The 16,113-nt window shown below is 47.2% G+C and overlaps 1 protein-coding gene across 1 annotated transcript in view; it reads left to right on the top strand.

Moving 5' to 3' along the window:
• Positions 1 to 16,113, top strand: part of UBE2F (ubiquitin conjugating enzyme E2 F (putative)) — a 441,864-nt gene that overhangs the window by 103,762 nt on the left and 321,989 nt on the right. The window lies entirely within an intron of this gene.

The raw sequence follows: 16,113 nt of genomic DNA, 5'->3' as shown, positions 1-16,113 counted from the left end.
ACATAGAAGGACAGTCCCTGCTCAAGGAGCTTACAATCTAAAGGACAAATGTACTGTCAGTCAAATAGGGGCAGTCTAGATTTCCTGAAAGGTATAAAGGTTAGGTGCCGAAAGCAACATTGAAGAGGTGGGCTTTGAGCAAAGATTTGAAGATGGGTAGGGAGGGGGCTTGGCGTAAGGGCTCAGGAAGTTTATTCCAAGCATAGGGTGAGGCGAGGCAGAATGAGCGGAGCCTGGAGTTGGTGGTGGTGGAGAAGGGTACTGAGAGGAGGGATTTGTCCTGTGAGCGGAGGTTACGGGCGGGAACGTAAGGGGAAATGAGGGTAGAGAGGTAATGAGGGGCTGCAGACTGAGTGCATTTGTAGGTAAGAAGGAGAAGCTTGAACTGTATGCGGTATCTGATTGGAAGCCAGTGAAGTGACCTGAGGAGAGGGGTGATATGAGTATATCGGTTCAGGCGGTTCCTTACAGTATCTCTATAAATCGATAACTGATGTAGGGTAATCAGTAAAAGATTCCACACTTTCCAATTAATTAAAATAACCACTTTATACTTTTAATATTTTAAAGAAGGGAAACACAAGGAGAATTCAGTATAGGCTGATTCTTCAACCGAGCCTGTTTGTTAGTTAGACTAACCAGTGAAATGGCTCACTATCATGTTCTATACATCACTAGTACTCCTTATTTTTGAAACCCTTCTGATTTTTTAGTGCAAAATACAATAACACAAATATATAAATATCAAAAATTGAAAGTGTAGAAAGTTTTAGTGAAAGTCCCTACAAAGCCTAAATTGAGGAACTATAAGTAAAATACAATCAAAGAAATGCTGAAAAAAACATGCCAAAATATATTTCAAAATGGTGAGCACCAGTTGACTTTCAAAGAACAACTACAACCACGGACCAAAGGGGATAACTTAATTTCTTTTCTTCTCCTCACTATGGTTCCGTCTAAGATTAAAACAAAAAAAACAGCACCACGGGCCTTTAAAAATGGAACACAGTTCTTTAATGAATGAGCCTTGACAAAAAGACCCGACACGGGCCGTGTTTCGGTGACTAGCACCTGCGTCAGGGGTCACAGTGATGACGTGGAAAACTTGGGGAATAACTCGAATATATTCCTCTACAATATATTATTCCTTACCCCACGTCTCATGTAGTAAAAGCTACAAAGCACCAAGGCACTTTCACTTTCTGTATCAAAATCCATCCATCCATTTTGATACAGAAAGTGAAAGTGCCTTGGTGCTTTGTAGCTTTTACTACATGAGACGTGGGGTAAGGAATAATATATTGTAGAGGAATATATTCGAGTTATTCCCCAAGTTTTCCACGTCATCACTGTGACCCCTGACGCAGGTGCTAGTCACCGAAACACGGCCCGTGTCGGGTCTTTTTGTCAAGGCTCATTCATTAAAGAACTGTGTTCCATTTTTAAAGGCCCGTGGTGCTGTTTTTTTTGTTTGGACTTTAGTTTGTACTTTGTTCCCTCTCTTTTGTTACATCCGTCTAAGATTAAACATCCAACAGGAATCCCTGTTTCAAAAATTCTTCTTCAGGGATGCCGGTGCTATGAATAAGCTGTTCCTAGGCAGCATCCCACCATGTGTGCACGGATGCCTTCCCACCTAATGTGCGAGCACGGGACCAGCAGTTTTTATTTTCCACAGAAAACATAGGCCACGGTTTTGAACTCTCCTTATGTGCGTTTGGCTTAGAACATAAGAGTAGCCATACTGGGTCAGACCAATGGTCCATCTAGCCCAGTATCTTGCTTCCAATAGTGGCCAATCCAGGTTACAAGTGCCTGGCAGGAACCCAAATCGTGGCAACATTCCATGCTACAAATCCCAGGTTAAGCAGTTGCTTCTCCATGTTTGTCCTAGGGAAGCAGTTGCTTCCCCATGTCTATCTCAATAGCAAGCTATGGACTTTTCCTCCAGGAACTTGTTCAAACCTTTTTTAAACCTAGATATGCTAACTGCTATTACTGCATCCTCCGGTAAAGAGTTCCAGAGCTTAACTATTCTTTGAGTGAAAAAAATATTTCCTCCTCTTTGTTTTAGAGTATTTCCATGTAACTTCCTTGAATGTCTTCTAGTCTTTGTACTTTTGGGTTCTTGTTTTTGGGTTTTTGCCGGGTTCTTGAGGCCTGGATTGGCCACTTGATGGACCCTTGGTCTTTTCCCAGTATAGCAGTGCTTATGTTCTTATCAATTTACTTCTACTAGTTCTACACCACTCAGGATTTTGTAGACCCCAATCATATCTCCCCTCATCCGTCTCTTTTCCAAACTGAAGAGCCCTAACCTCTTTAGCCTTTTCTTATACAAGAGGAGTTCCAACCCCTTTCATTGTGGTCACTCTTCTTTGAACCTTTTCTAATTCTTCTTGTCCAAGTTACTTGAACACGTTCACAGCCGTTGCCTTGATTTTCTCTCCTTTCATGCCATCCTCGATCCGCTTCAATCCGGCTTTCGCCCTTTACACTCGACAGAAGTCTGCAATGACCTGTTCCTTGCCAGATCCAAAGGTCACTACTCCATCCTCATCCTCCTCGACCTATCCGCCGCTTTTGACACTGTCAGTCACAATTTACTTCTTGCCACATAATCCTCATTTGGGTTCCAGGGCTCTGTCCTCTCCTGGTTCTCCTCTTATCTCTCCCACCATACCTTCAGAGTACATTCTCATGGTTCTTCCTCCACCCCCATCCCACTCTCTGTTAGAGTTCCTCAGGGATCTGTCCTTGGACCCCTTCTTTTTTCAATCTACACCTCTTCCCTGGGCTCCCTGATCTCATCTCATGGTTTCCAATACCATCTTTATGCTGACTACACCCAGCTTTATCTCTCCACACCAGACATCACTGCGGAAACCCAGGCCAAAGTATCGGCCTGCTTATCTGATATTGCTGCCTGGATGTCCAGCCGCCACCTGAAACTGAACATGGCCAAGACCGAGCTTATTGTCTTCCCACCCAAACCCACTTCTCCTCTCCCCCCACTCTCTATCTCAGTTGATAACACCCTCATCGTCCCCGTCTCATCTGCCCGCAACCTCGGTGTCATCTTCGACTCCTCCCTCTCCTTCTCTGCGCATATCCAGCAGATAACCAAGACCTGTCGCTTCTTCCTCTACAACATTAGCAAAATTCCCCTTTCTTCTCTGAGCACACACCACCCAAACTCTCATCCACTCTCTCATTACCTCTCGCCTTGACTACTGCAACCTACTCCTTACTGGCCTCCCACTTAGCCATCTATCCCCCCTTCAGTCCATTCAGAACTGTGCTGCACGTCTTATCTTCCACCTGGACCGATATACTCATATCACCCCTCTCCTCAAGTCACTTCACTGGCTTCCGATCAGGTGCCGCATACAGTTCAAGCTTCTCCTACTAACCTTCAAATGCACTCGATCTGAAGCCCCTCCCTACCTCTCCACACTCATCTCCCCTTACGTTCCTATCCGCAACCTCCACTCTCAAGACAAATCCCTCCTTTCAGTAGCCTTCTCCACCACCGCCAACTCCAGGCTCCGCCCTTTCTGCCTCGCCTCACCCCATGCTTGGAATAAACTCCCTGAGCCCATACGCCAGGCCCCCTCCCTGCCCATCTTCAAATCCTTGCTCAAAGCCCACCTCTTCAATGTCGCCTTCGGCACCTAACCACTATACCTCTACTCAGGAAATCTAGACTGCCCAACTTGACATTTTGTCCTTTAGATTGTAAGCTCCTTGAGCAGGGACTGGCCTTTTTTGTTAAACTGTACAGCGCTGCGTAACCCTAGTAGCGCTCTAGAAATGTTAAGTAGTAGTAGTAGTGTATCTTTTTAGAGATACGGCAACCAGAACTGAATGCAGTACTCAAGTTGTGGTCGCACTATAGAGTGATAGAGGCATTATAGTATTTTTGTTTTTAGTCACCATCCCTTTCCTATTAATTCCTAGCACCCTGTTTGTTTCTTTGGCGTATTATTTATGACACCTAGATCTTTTTCTTGCGTGCTGACCCCCAAGGTGGACCTTCCTTAGCCTCAGGTAGCTATGATTTGGATTATTCTTTCCAATGTGCATCACCTTGCATTTGTCCAAGTTAGATTTTTATCTGCCATCTGGATACACAGTCTTCCAATTTCCTAAGGTTTTCCTGCAATATTCACAGTTCGTACGTGTTTTAACAACCTTGAATAGTTTTGTGTCATCTGCCGATTTAATCACCTCATTCATTCCAATTTCCATATTTATAAATATGTTAAATAGCACCGGTCCCAATACAGATCCCTTTGGCACTCCACTGTTCACCCTCCTCCATAGAGAGAAATGACCATTTAACCCTACCTTCTGTTTTCTGTCCACTAACCAATTCCTAATCCGCACCAGAACCTTGCCTCCTATCCCATGACTCTCTAATTTTCTAAGAAGTCTGTCATGAGAAACTTTATCAAAAGCTTTCTGAAAATCTAGATACACTACATCTACCGGCGCACCTTTTTCAACATGTTTATTCACGCCTTCAAAGAAATGAAACAAATTGGTGAGGTAAGACTTCCCTTTGTTGAATTCATGCTGACTCTGTCCCATTAAACCATATTTGTGTACGTGTTCTGTAATTGTATTCTTTATAATAGTTTCCACTATTTAGCCCGTTACTGACTTCAGGCTCACTGGTCTGTAATTTCCTGGATCACCCCTGGAACCCTTTTTAAAAATTGGCATCACATTGGCCACCTTCTAATCTTCAGGTACTATGGACGATTCTAATGACTAGGTTACATATTACTAACAGCAGGACAATTTGAGTCTTGCGTTCTTTGAGTACCCTTGGATGTACTCCATCCGTTCCAGGTGATTTAATTTGTCAGTTTGGCTCGGATTGAGGTCTACAAAATCCTGAGTGGTCTAGAACAAGTAGAAGTAAATCGATCTTTTACTCATTCCAAAAGTACAAAGACTAGGGTCACTCGAGGAAGTTACATAGAAATACTTTTAAAATAAATAGGAGGAAATATTTTTTCACTCAACGAATAGTTAAACTCTGGAAATCTTTGCCAGAGGATGTGGTAACAGCGGTTAGCGTACCTGGGTTTAAAAAAGGTTTGGACAAATTCCTGGAGGAAAAGTCCATAGTTTGCTATTGAGGCAGACATGGGAAGCAACTTCTTGCCCTGGGATTTGTAGTATGGAGTGTTGCCACGATTTGGGTTTCTGCCAGGTACTTGTGACCTGGCTTGGCCACTGTTTGGAAAACAGGATAATGGCCTAGATGGACCATTGGTCTGACCCAGTATGGCTACTCCTATGTTCTTATGTACATCTTTCAGGTTTACCGAGATTTCTTTCAGTTCCTCCACATCATCACCCTTGAAAAACATTTCCGGTACAGGCAAATCTTTTGCATCTTTTTCTGTAAAGACAGAAGCAAAGAATTCAGTTTCCTTGTCATCAAGCAGATGCAGCCATTACAGATGGGTTGTGTCCATCAACCAGCAGAGGGAGATAGAGAGCACACTTTTTTCAGTGCCTCATACCAACTTGCTCCACTGCCTCTCTTCAGTATTCTCTATCTCCCCTAGCAGAGTGGCTGCAGGTTCTTCGAGCTCCATCTAAAATCTGACTGGAGGTTGCTCCTGTGCTTTTGCCAGTTGTTAGCAGGGGTGTTGGAGGCTATAGCAGCTTAACTTTAAAGGCACATAGGTTCGCCCTTTCCCTGCCTTACCTATATCTCCGTGGATGTGGACACATTGCTTAGCTTTCCCTGTCCTTTCCCACCAACAGTGGATGCAGGCACATAGGTTCGCCCTTTCCCTGCCTTTCCCACTCACCTGAGCCTCCGGAGTTCTATTTACCTCTGCTTTCCTCACAGCGTTTAAAAAAAAAAAAAAAAGTTGCGTCGCGCTTTGGCGCTTAGACGCTGGAACAGAGGTTTTTCCTTGCCTTTTTCTGTGGGACTGGAGCTGTGATACTCGGTCCAGTGAGGTAAGAGTGTTTTCTGACTCCTCCGGGGTGGGCCCGCGATCGGGGCGATTTTGAATTTTACCGCCGTTTTCGGCGATGGCTGCGGAGACAGTAAAGCGCTGTTCCAAGTGTGGCAAGCGCAGATCAGCAGCGGGGTTCTGTAAATCGTGCTGTACATACGTTAGAGCCGGCCCGAGGATGACGAGTGATGATTCTTCGCGCTCTGAGCTGGCAGCGGGCGCCATTTTGAATTTACCACATGGTGCGACCTCCGCTGAGACAGAGAGTCCTGAGCCCGGGGGGAGGCCTCGGAGTGAGGCTGATATGGGAGCTACCAGCTCCGGCAGAGATCCGGGTGCCCAGGGTGAGTTTTTCTCCCCTGATTTTGTCTTATTAATGCATAAAGCATACATGCTTAAAAGAGCTCTCCCACAAAGCCCGGCATGGGCCTCTTCTAATGCCCCCCTGGTGGATTCTAGCCTGGGTATGCCCTCTGAGGCGTTATTCCCTGATAATTGGCAGAATATGAAGCGCAGAAGGGCTCTTTCCCCTTCAGAGAGTGCTGCACCTCCTCCCCCCCCCCCCCCCCCCCCCCGCTGCGAGGATCGGAGGACTTCATGGTCTGAGGAGCCAGAGTCTGGTGCAGAAGTGACTCAGGATCTGGACGATCCCTCCGTGGTGAGGATTTTCCACCGTGATGAGCTGCCAGCGCTTATTTCGGATGCCCTGCAGGCTCTCTCTATTGAGGACCCTGCCAGTGGCACAGCCTCCTCTGTGAATCCTAGGATGGCTAGTACCAAAAAGCCTGCTCGAGCCTTTCCTTTGCATGACTCTACTACTACTACTATTTAGCATTTCTATAGCGCTATAAAGCATACGCAGCGCTGCACAAACATAGAAGAAAGACAGTCCCTGCTCGAAGAGCTTACAATCTAATAGACAAAAAATAAATAAAGTAAGCAAATCAAATCAATTAATGTGAACGGGAAGGAAGAGAGGAGGGTAGGTGGAGGCGAGTGGTTACGAGTCAAAAGCAATGTTAAAGAGGTGGGCTTTCAGTCTAGATTTAAAGGTGCCAAGGATGGGGCAAGACGTAGGGGCTCAGGAAGTTTATTCCAGGCGTAGGGTGCAGCGAGACAAAAGGCGCGAAGTCTGGAGTTGGCAGTAGTGGAGAAGGGAACAGATAAGAAGGATTTATCCATGGAGCGGAGTGCACGGGAAGGGGTGTAGGGATGGACGAGTGTGGAGAGATACTGGGGAGCAGCAGAATGAGTACATTTATAGGTTAGTAGAAGAAGTTTGAACAGGATGCGAAAACGGATAGGGAGCCAGTGAAGGGTCTTGAGGAGAGGGGTAGTATGAGTAAAGCGATGGGCTGACCCCGAGGGACCTTTGAAAGTTTCCAGGGCTATGGGCAATTATACCCTCTGAGTGAGGAGCATATGGCTCGCTTTGCTATGCCTAAAGTGGATGCCCTAGTCACAGCTGTGACAAAGAGAACTACCCTCCCTGTTGAAGGAGGTGTTGCCCTGAAGGATATTCAAGACCGTAGACTGGAATCAGCACTTAAACGGTCGTTTGAAATTGCAGGTCTCACTATTCGGGCGTCTGCATGCAGTTGTTATGCTGCTAGAGCCTGCCTGGCTTGGTTGCAACAGGCAGTGGAACAGCCCGGTGATGGAGCGGAGCCCTTTTCAGATGTGGCTTCCCGGATGGAGTCGGCCTTGTCCTTTCTTGCTGACGCCCTTTATGATATTGTCAGAGCTTCGGCTAAACACATGGCAGTAGCAGTGGCCGCTCGCCGTCTTCTTTGGCTACGGCATTGGGCGGCGGACATGGCCTCTAAGCAAAGGTTGGTGAAGTTGCCCTTTCAAGGCCTTCTCCTGTTTGGTGAGGGAGTTGGAGAAAATTGTGAAGGGCCTGGGTGAGGCTAAACCCCAGCGTTTGCCCGAAGATAGGCCTCGGCCTTCCTCTAAGGGTGCGGCGGTCCACTCCTCTTACAGACCTCGCTTCCGTGAAGCTTGAAGGTACAGCCCGGGGCGTTCTGCTGGGTTCACTTCTCGTGCCCGTTTTCAGCAGAGGAACTCCTTTCGCTCGGACAAACGTTCCACAGCCACTGGCTCAAGGCCTGGAGTTCAGGGGCGACCCTCTCAATGATGGTGCGCCGGCCCTCTCCTCGAGTCCTGTCATCGGAGGACGTCTTTCCCTCTTTGCCGAGGAGTGGGCCAACATTTCCTCAGATCAGTGGGTCTTGGACCTGATCAGAGACGGTTACAGAATAGAATTCGACGCCCCTGTAAGAGACGTGTTTGTGGAGTCCCGATGCGGTTCTGCCGCCAAACGGGCGGCGGTAGAGGAGACTTTACAAGGTCTGATTCAGATAGGGGCCGTGTCCCCAGTACCTCCCGCCGAACACGGCTGCGGCCACTACTCCATCTACTTTGTGGTGCCGCGAAAAGGAGGGTCTTTTCGCCCTATTCTGGACTTAAAAGAATTAAACAAGTCCCTGAGAGTGTGGCATTTTCACATGGAAACCCTGTGCTCTGTCATTGCTGCGGTACAGCCAGGAGAGTTTCTCACGTCTTTGGACCTGAAAGAAGCTTACTTGCACATTCCAATTTGGCCCCTGTACCAGAAGTTTCTTCGCGCTCGTCTTTCCTTGACTACTGCAACTTACTCCTCACCGGCCTCCCACTTAGCCACCTATCCCCCCTTCAATCCGTTCAGAACGCTGCCGCACGTCTTATATACCGCCAGAACTGATATACTCATATCACCCCTCTCTTCAAGTCACTTCACTGGCTTCCGATCAGTTACCGCATACAATTCAAGCTTCTCCTCCTTACCTACAAATGCACCCGGTCTGCGGCTCCTCACTACCTCTCTACCCTCATCTCCCCCTATGTTCCCGCCCGTAACCTCCGCTCACAGGACAAATCCCTCCTTTCAGTACCCTTCTCCACCACTGCCAACTCCAGCCTCCGCTCATTCTGCCTTGCCTCACCCTATGCCTGGAACAATCTTCCTCAACCCCTACGCCAAGCCCCCTCCCTACCCATCTTCAAATCTCTGCTTAAAACTCACCTCTTCAATGCTGCTTTCGGCACCTATCCTTTCGAGAAATATAGTATGCCCTATCAGATCGACTATACACTTGTCTTTTAGATTGTATATTTGTCTCTAGATTTACACTTGTCTTAGATTGTACCACCTGTCTTTTAGATTGTAAGCTCCTTGAGCAGGGACTGTCCTTCCATGTTAAAATTGTACAGCGCTGCGTAACCCTAGTAGTGCTTTAGAAATGTTAAGTAGTAGTAAGTTTCTGAGGTTTGCGGTGATGGGAAAGCATTTCCAGTTCCGGGCCTTGCCTTTTGGCCTCGCCACAGCTCCCCCGCACCTTTTTGAAGGTTATGGTGGTAGTAGCTGCCTTTCTAAGGCGAGAGGGTATTCGGGTTCACCCGTACCTGGACGACTGGCTCATTCGAGCAAACTCTGCTGCAGAGAGTCAGCATGTAACAGCCAGAGTGGTCTCAGTACTTCAATCTCTGGGCTGGGTCGTCAATTTGGCCAAAAGTCACCTGACCCCCCTCGCAGTCTCTAGAATATTTGGGGGCCAGGTTCGACACAGCCTCGGGGTATGTGTACCTACCCGAGCAAAGGCGGTGCAAGCTTCAGAATCAGGTCCGTCTGCTCCTGAGGATGCCCCGCCCGCGAGCTTGGGACATTGTCCAGCTGCTTGGATCGTTGACGGCCACCATGGAACTGGTGCCCTGGGCAAGAGCGCACCTGAGACCTCTACAGTATGCTCTACTCCAAAGATGGTCTCCAGTATCTCAGGATTACCAATGCAGACTCTCTTGGCTCCCTGCGGCCCGACTCAGCATGGAGTGGTGGCTCTCAGACAGCATGCTGCAGCGAAGAATGCCGCTGGCGCTCCCCGATTGGTGCCTGGTGGTGACAGCTGCCAATCTGAAAGGCTGAGACGCACATTGCAAGGGGAAGCATGCCCAGGGTCTATGGACACCCGAGGAGTCGGAGTGGTCCATCAACCGCCTAGAGTTGAAAGCGGTGTTTCAGACGCTTCTGGCCTTTCAAGTGACCCTGGTAGGATTGGCTGTCAGAGTGATGTCGGACAACACGACAGCAGTGGCCTACATAAATCGACAAGGCGGCACTCAGTGCAGAGCTCTAGCCGCGCAGGCTGAACAAATTTGCCACTGGGCCGAGCTGCATCTTCAGTTTCTGTCGGCAGCTCACATTGCAGGTCAGAGCAACGTGCAAGCCGATTATCTAAGCAGGCATCAGATCGATCCAGCGGAGTGGGAACTTGTAGACGAAGTGTTCCTGCAGATATGTGCCAAGTGGGGCAAGCCCGTGATGGATCTAATGGCGACAAGCTCCAATGCCAAAGTCCTGTGCTTCTTCAGCAGACGGAGAGATCATCGCTCGGCGGGGTTGGATGCCTTGGCCTACTGTATGTGTTCCCTCCGTGGCCCTTGATAGGGCGAGTGCTCCTGCGGATTCGGCTGCATCCAGGAGAAGTGGTTTTCGTCGTCCCGGATTGGCCCAGGAGGCCTTGGTATGCGGACCTCCGACAGATGCTCGTAGAGGATCCCCTTCAGTTACCTCTGGTTCCCAACCTGTTGTCACAGGGTCCGGTGACCATGGAGGACGCCGGCCGATTGGGTCTTATGGCCTGGCGATTGAGAGGGCGCAGTTGAGAGGCAGAGGCTATTCCAATAAAGTAATTACCACTCTCCTGCAAGCCCGCAAGCATTCCACTTCCGTGGCTTATGCCAGGATTTGGCGCCAGTTTGAAGTCTGGTGTGCTTCCAGAGCGATCACACCCCTGTGGGCTCCTGTCTCGCCGATTCTGGACTTTTTGTAGGATGGTGTACAAAAAGGCTTGGCCAATAATTCCCTGCGGGTGCAAGTGGCAGCATTGGCCTCCCTGCGTGGCAAGGTTGAAGGCGTGTCTTTAGCTGCTCATCCAGATGTGGCACGGTTTCTTAGAGGGGTGCTTCGGCTCCGTCCTCCCGTGCGTGCACCTTGTCCAGCTTGGAACCTGGGGCTAGTGCTGAAGGCCCTTCAGGGTGCTCCCTTTGAACCGCTTCAGCATGCTTCAGAGAAAGATTTGACACTGAAGGCCGTCTTGTTAGTGGCCATTACTTCGGCGAGACGGGTGTCAGAGCTCCAGGCGCTGTCCTGTAGAGACCCTTTTCTGCAGTTTTCAGAGTCCGGGGTCACGGTTCGGACCGTGCCTTCCTTCATGCCTAAGGTGGTTTCAGCGTTTCACCTAAACCAACCTATTTTCTTGCCCTCCTTTGTCGAGGAGGAGTTTCCAGAATCTTTTGGGCAATTGCACCTGTTGGACGTGCGCAGGACTCTGCTGCAGTATCTGCGAGTTACTAACTCTTTCAGGACCTCTGATCATCTGTTTGTTTTGCTATCAGGTCCTTGCAGAGGGTCTCCAGCGTCTAAAGCCACTATTGCCCTCTGGTTTAAAGAATCTATCTTTTCAGCTTATTTGCTTGCCGGCCGGCCTACACCTGATGCCTTTAAGGCGCATTCCACTGGAGGAATTTCCTCTTCTTGGGCTGAAACTGGAGCACTCTCTCTTCAAGAGATTTGTAGTGCAGCAACATGGGCTTCTAAGCTCTCTTTTGCCCGACATTACAGGCTGGATGTGGCTGCCAGGAGGGACGCACATTTTGGAGCGGAAGTGCTGGCGCGTGGTGTGGCTTGTTTCCACCCTATCTAGGGATTGCTTTGATACATCCCATCTGTAATGGCTGCATCTGCTTGATGACAAGGAAGGGAAAATTAGGTTCTTACCGTGATAATTTTCTTTCCTTTAGTCATAGCAGATGCAGCCATGATCCCTCCCTGTCTGATGCTGTCTGCTGTAAATCTATTTCAGGTTCTGTTCGTGTTTCCTGGAGATTCCGTCCTTGGGAGAAAGTCGGAAAACAGTCTTCAGGATTCTTGTTCAATTAAAGGAGGATTACTTAATTCCCTCCAGTTTCATGTTTTGGAGGATGAGTTTATTCCCTCCGGGAGGATGAGTTTATTTCCTCCAGTTATGTCTCAGTGGAGGATGAGGGGGGTGCTCGGCTGTCCTTTGGGGGAACATTGAGGCATTCCTTACGCTCTCCTGGAGGACCCAAGGGCTCACACCTCATCAGTTAGGACGCCATCATGTAATTTTCAACCAAAATATAAACTGCAGACCATCATTGTAAACTGTACACCGTCTTTGTAATTCTCACCAGAATGTAAATTGTAAGCCACTTTGAACCAAAACCCGTTCTTGGATAATAGTGGGATACAAGAATGCATAAATAAAATAAATAAATTATTGGTGCTTTGGGGGTGTCTTTTCTCTTGGGGCACCTTCATTGCTTTTTGTTTCACCTTAGTTCTATTTTCTGGAGCATCATAGTGCTGTAATGGAGCAAATGAATTCTGTAGAGGCAATAATGTTGAGGTTTGATGCTTCTGTGCCACATGTCATAGTCTATCTGAGCCTACTGTGATCCATTTATTTTTGTGGCTTAATTCTTTGAGGCAGTGGTGAGAAATTGGTATGATTCTGTGTAGTGATCGAAGCTGCTTTAATTGCATCCAATTCCTGCTTTAGTGTGCAGAGCTCCTGTTTTAGAGTAGCAAGCTGAAAACAGATAGGATAAGCTTTAAGCCTCCAGATGGTATGCCTTGGAACTAAAGCACCACAATTATTACACAGAATAAAAGTCATCTTGATTTGTTGAAATGGGTATGAACAGAGTTTAAAAAGGGGTTAGATGGTTTCCTAAAGGACAAGTCCATAAACCACTACTAAATGGACTTGGGAAAAATCCACAATTCCAGGAATAACAAGTATAGAATGTTTGTACGTTTGGGAAGCTTGCCAGGTGCCCTTGGCCTGGATTGGCCGCTGTCGTGGACAGGATGCTGGGCTCGATGGACCCTTGGTCTTTTCCCAGTGTGGCATTACTTATGTACTTATGTACTTATGAGTTTATGCCCTCCGGGAGGATGTTTCATTCCCTCCATTCTGAGTTAATGCCCTTTGTTGTAGGGCCATCGTTCGCTGTGAGGAAAGTTTGTTATTCCCATTGCGGTTTGCCATACTGCTTTGGAAGCTTCAAATACTGAAGAGAGGCAGTGGAGCAAGTTGGTATGAGGCACTGAAAAAAGTGTGCTCTCTATCTCCCTCTGCTGGTTGATGGACACAACCCATCTGTAATGGCTGCATCTGCTATGACTAAAGGAAAGAAAATTATCACGGTAAGAACCTAATTTTCCCTTCTCTGCTATGGCCTTGTCCTCCCTGAGCGCCCCTTTTGCTCGTTTATGATCTAACGGTGCTACGCATTCCCTCGCAGGCTTTCTGCTTCTGATGTACTTGAAAAAGTTGTTTGTGTCAAGTTTCTCTTCATGTTCTCTTTTATCCTTCTTTATTAATGCTTTGCATCGTGACTTGTCAGTGCTTATGTTGCTTCTTATTTTCTTCATTTGGGTCATTTTTCCATTCTTTGAAGGACAATCTTTTGGCTGTAATAGCCTCTTTTACTTCACCTTTTAACCATGCTGGCTGTCGTTTTCTCTTCTTTCCACCTTTGCAAATACGTGGAATGCATCTGTTCTGGCTTCCAAGACGGTATTTTTGAATTACGTCCATGCCTGATTTATTGTCCTAGGCTTAGCAGCCGATCCTTTTAGCTTGTTGTTAACCATTTTCCTCGTTTATTATAGTCCGCCCTTTCGAAAATTAAGTACTGCTACAGTAGGTTTTCCTTTGTGGGTTCATCCCAGATAGTAGGCTTCACGTTTGTATTGATGCCTTCCTCGTGGTTTTTTTTTTTTTTTTTTTGTTCCCTTTTTTCTTTACTTTATTTTGCTCCCCCTAGTTTCCTTGGTCATTTTTACCCTGTTTTAAGTTTCATAGATTTTTTTTTTTTTTGGCTCCAGTGTCCTCCTTATGCCTGACCTTCAGCAGGTTTGCATCAACAATTTTTGGAAGTGAGTGAACGTTTTTCTTCATCACCATTGAACTGTTTGATTTGACATCAGCTGTTTTCCTTTCCATGTCCCAGAAGATTCCCAGTGAAAACCACATGGCAGCCCTGCAGGTTTTCACTTCACACATTCATATACTGTATTACCACTACTTCGAGCAGAATACCCGATGCGACAGCCGGTTTGGTCAGACAGTACTGCATAATTTATCTGTTTGGTGTCTACAATCCAACTCCACCCTCCTAAACCTGTTATTTTCCAAGCTGCACCTTCACACCCAGTTTGTTTTCTTTCCAGGTTGATTGGTTGTTTAGGCCCTTGCCATTACAAGTCCTTATTGTCCTTTGCAAAAGCAAAGTTACTTACCTGTACCAGGTGTTCTCAGAGGGACAGCAGGCCAATCATTCGAACAAACCCTCCCTCCTTCCCTTGGAGTTGTCTTTTCTAGCTATGTCATTAGGCTGCTGATACTGCACTTGCACGTCGGATGGGAAGGCATCCAAGCATGTGCAGTGGGATGTTTTCAAAGGCCTCTTAAAGATGCAGTATACTGGGCAGCATCCTCACTGTCTCCATTGGCTGATGTTTCCCATTTTTGAGAATGATTGGCCTACTGTCCTTGGAGAATAACGTTCTAAGGGGGAAGCATGTCATGGTGATTGCTCAAGAGAAACCTGGTGGCCAAAATGACAGCAAACAATCATAGCATTCTGGAGAGAATCTTGATATACAGTGTCTGGCTCTTGGCTGAAGGACTGTATCTGCAGAGATTAGATGGGAACAATGAGTTAAATATTAAAATAGGGAAGTAAATCCCTGTTTTTGTGGATGAACATAGTGCTAGATCTTAGCCCTAGTTATGATTTAAGGTTGAAGCTCAAAGGAACAAAAGGTAAAGAGAGGGTGTGAGGGAGTGGATTGGTATAGTGCAGAGCACTCCCTCACTGATGATGCAGTTCAGCCACTTTGCAGGAAGTGGTGCTATTCTGCTGAGGATATCAGAGGGGCAGGGCTCAGGCCAGAAGGGTGTTAAATGCCCTGAGTCAGTGAGAGAGGCAGGCCCAGAGCGCAGAAGATGCAAGGGTGGCAAGCAAGGTTGCAGTGCCTGGGGAAGAAGAGGGGTCTTTGCAGGTAGTGCTACTCCGTAAGTGACAGAGCAGAAGAGGATTGAGATAGGACAAGTTTGTCTTACAACCTGGTGGACAGTGTGACTTGGGAAGTCATTGAAAGAGGAACAGTTGGGATTCCAGGAAGAAACAAGGTAGTTGGGTTGCCTAGTGGAGGGATGACCAAGTGTGTGCCATGGCCTGTAGCAATTTAGTAGCATGAAGTCCACATCATGAAGGAATAATTTCCTACTGAAGCCTGAAAAGAAATAAAAAAAACAAAAACAAAACCAATTACAGCAATAGGAATTGGACACAATCCATATTATATTAAAACCTATATTTCTATTTCCACCCATTTTAGCTAAGAAGGAAAAAATACTGAAAGCACAACTAAGTGACATTATCATGTTGCACAACAGGTTTATCTTTTAAGAAATTCTGAAGCAGAGTCATAAATATATACCAGTTGTTCCAATAAGTGACCAAACATTTATATGGAAGCTTAAATAAAAAGGAAGCCCCCACAGCCAGTGCCTTAGGCTTGAGCTGAAGGAAAGCTTTCTTTTTCAACTGAGTTGCTCTGGTTACATTAGGTAACATAGTAACCACCTGACCACAGAAAGAAACCTGTTTCTTAAGAAACGAACGAGAGGACATGAAATGAGATTGAAGGGGGGGGGGGGGGGGGCAGACTCAAGAAAAATGTCAGGAAGTATTTTTTCACAGAGAGAGTAGTGGATGCTTGGAATGCCCTCCCGCGGGAGGTGGTTGAAATGAAAACGGTAACGGAATTCAAACATGCGTGGGATAAACATAAAGGAATCCTGTTCAGAAGGAATGGATCCTAAGGAGCTTAGCCGAGATTGGTTGGCAGAGCCAGTGGCATGAGGCAGGGATGATGCTGGGCAGACTTATACGGTCTGTGCCAGAACCGGTGGTGGGAGGCAGGACTGGTGGTTGGGAGGCGGGGATGGTGCTGGGCAGACTTGTGCAGTCTGTGCCAGAGCCGGTGGTA

Source organism: Microcaecilia unicolor, chromosome 7 (assembly GCF_901765095.1).
Source record: "Microcaecilia unicolor chromosome 7, aMicUni1.1, whole genome shotgun sequence".
NCBI classification, from domain to species: domain Eukaryota; kingdom Metazoa; phylum Chordata; class Amphibia; order Gymnophiona; family Siphonopidae; genus Microcaecilia; species Microcaecilia unicolor.
The sequence above is the reverse complement of the archived record's forward strand: the minus strand, read 5'-3'. Positions and strand labels throughout refer to the sequence as shown.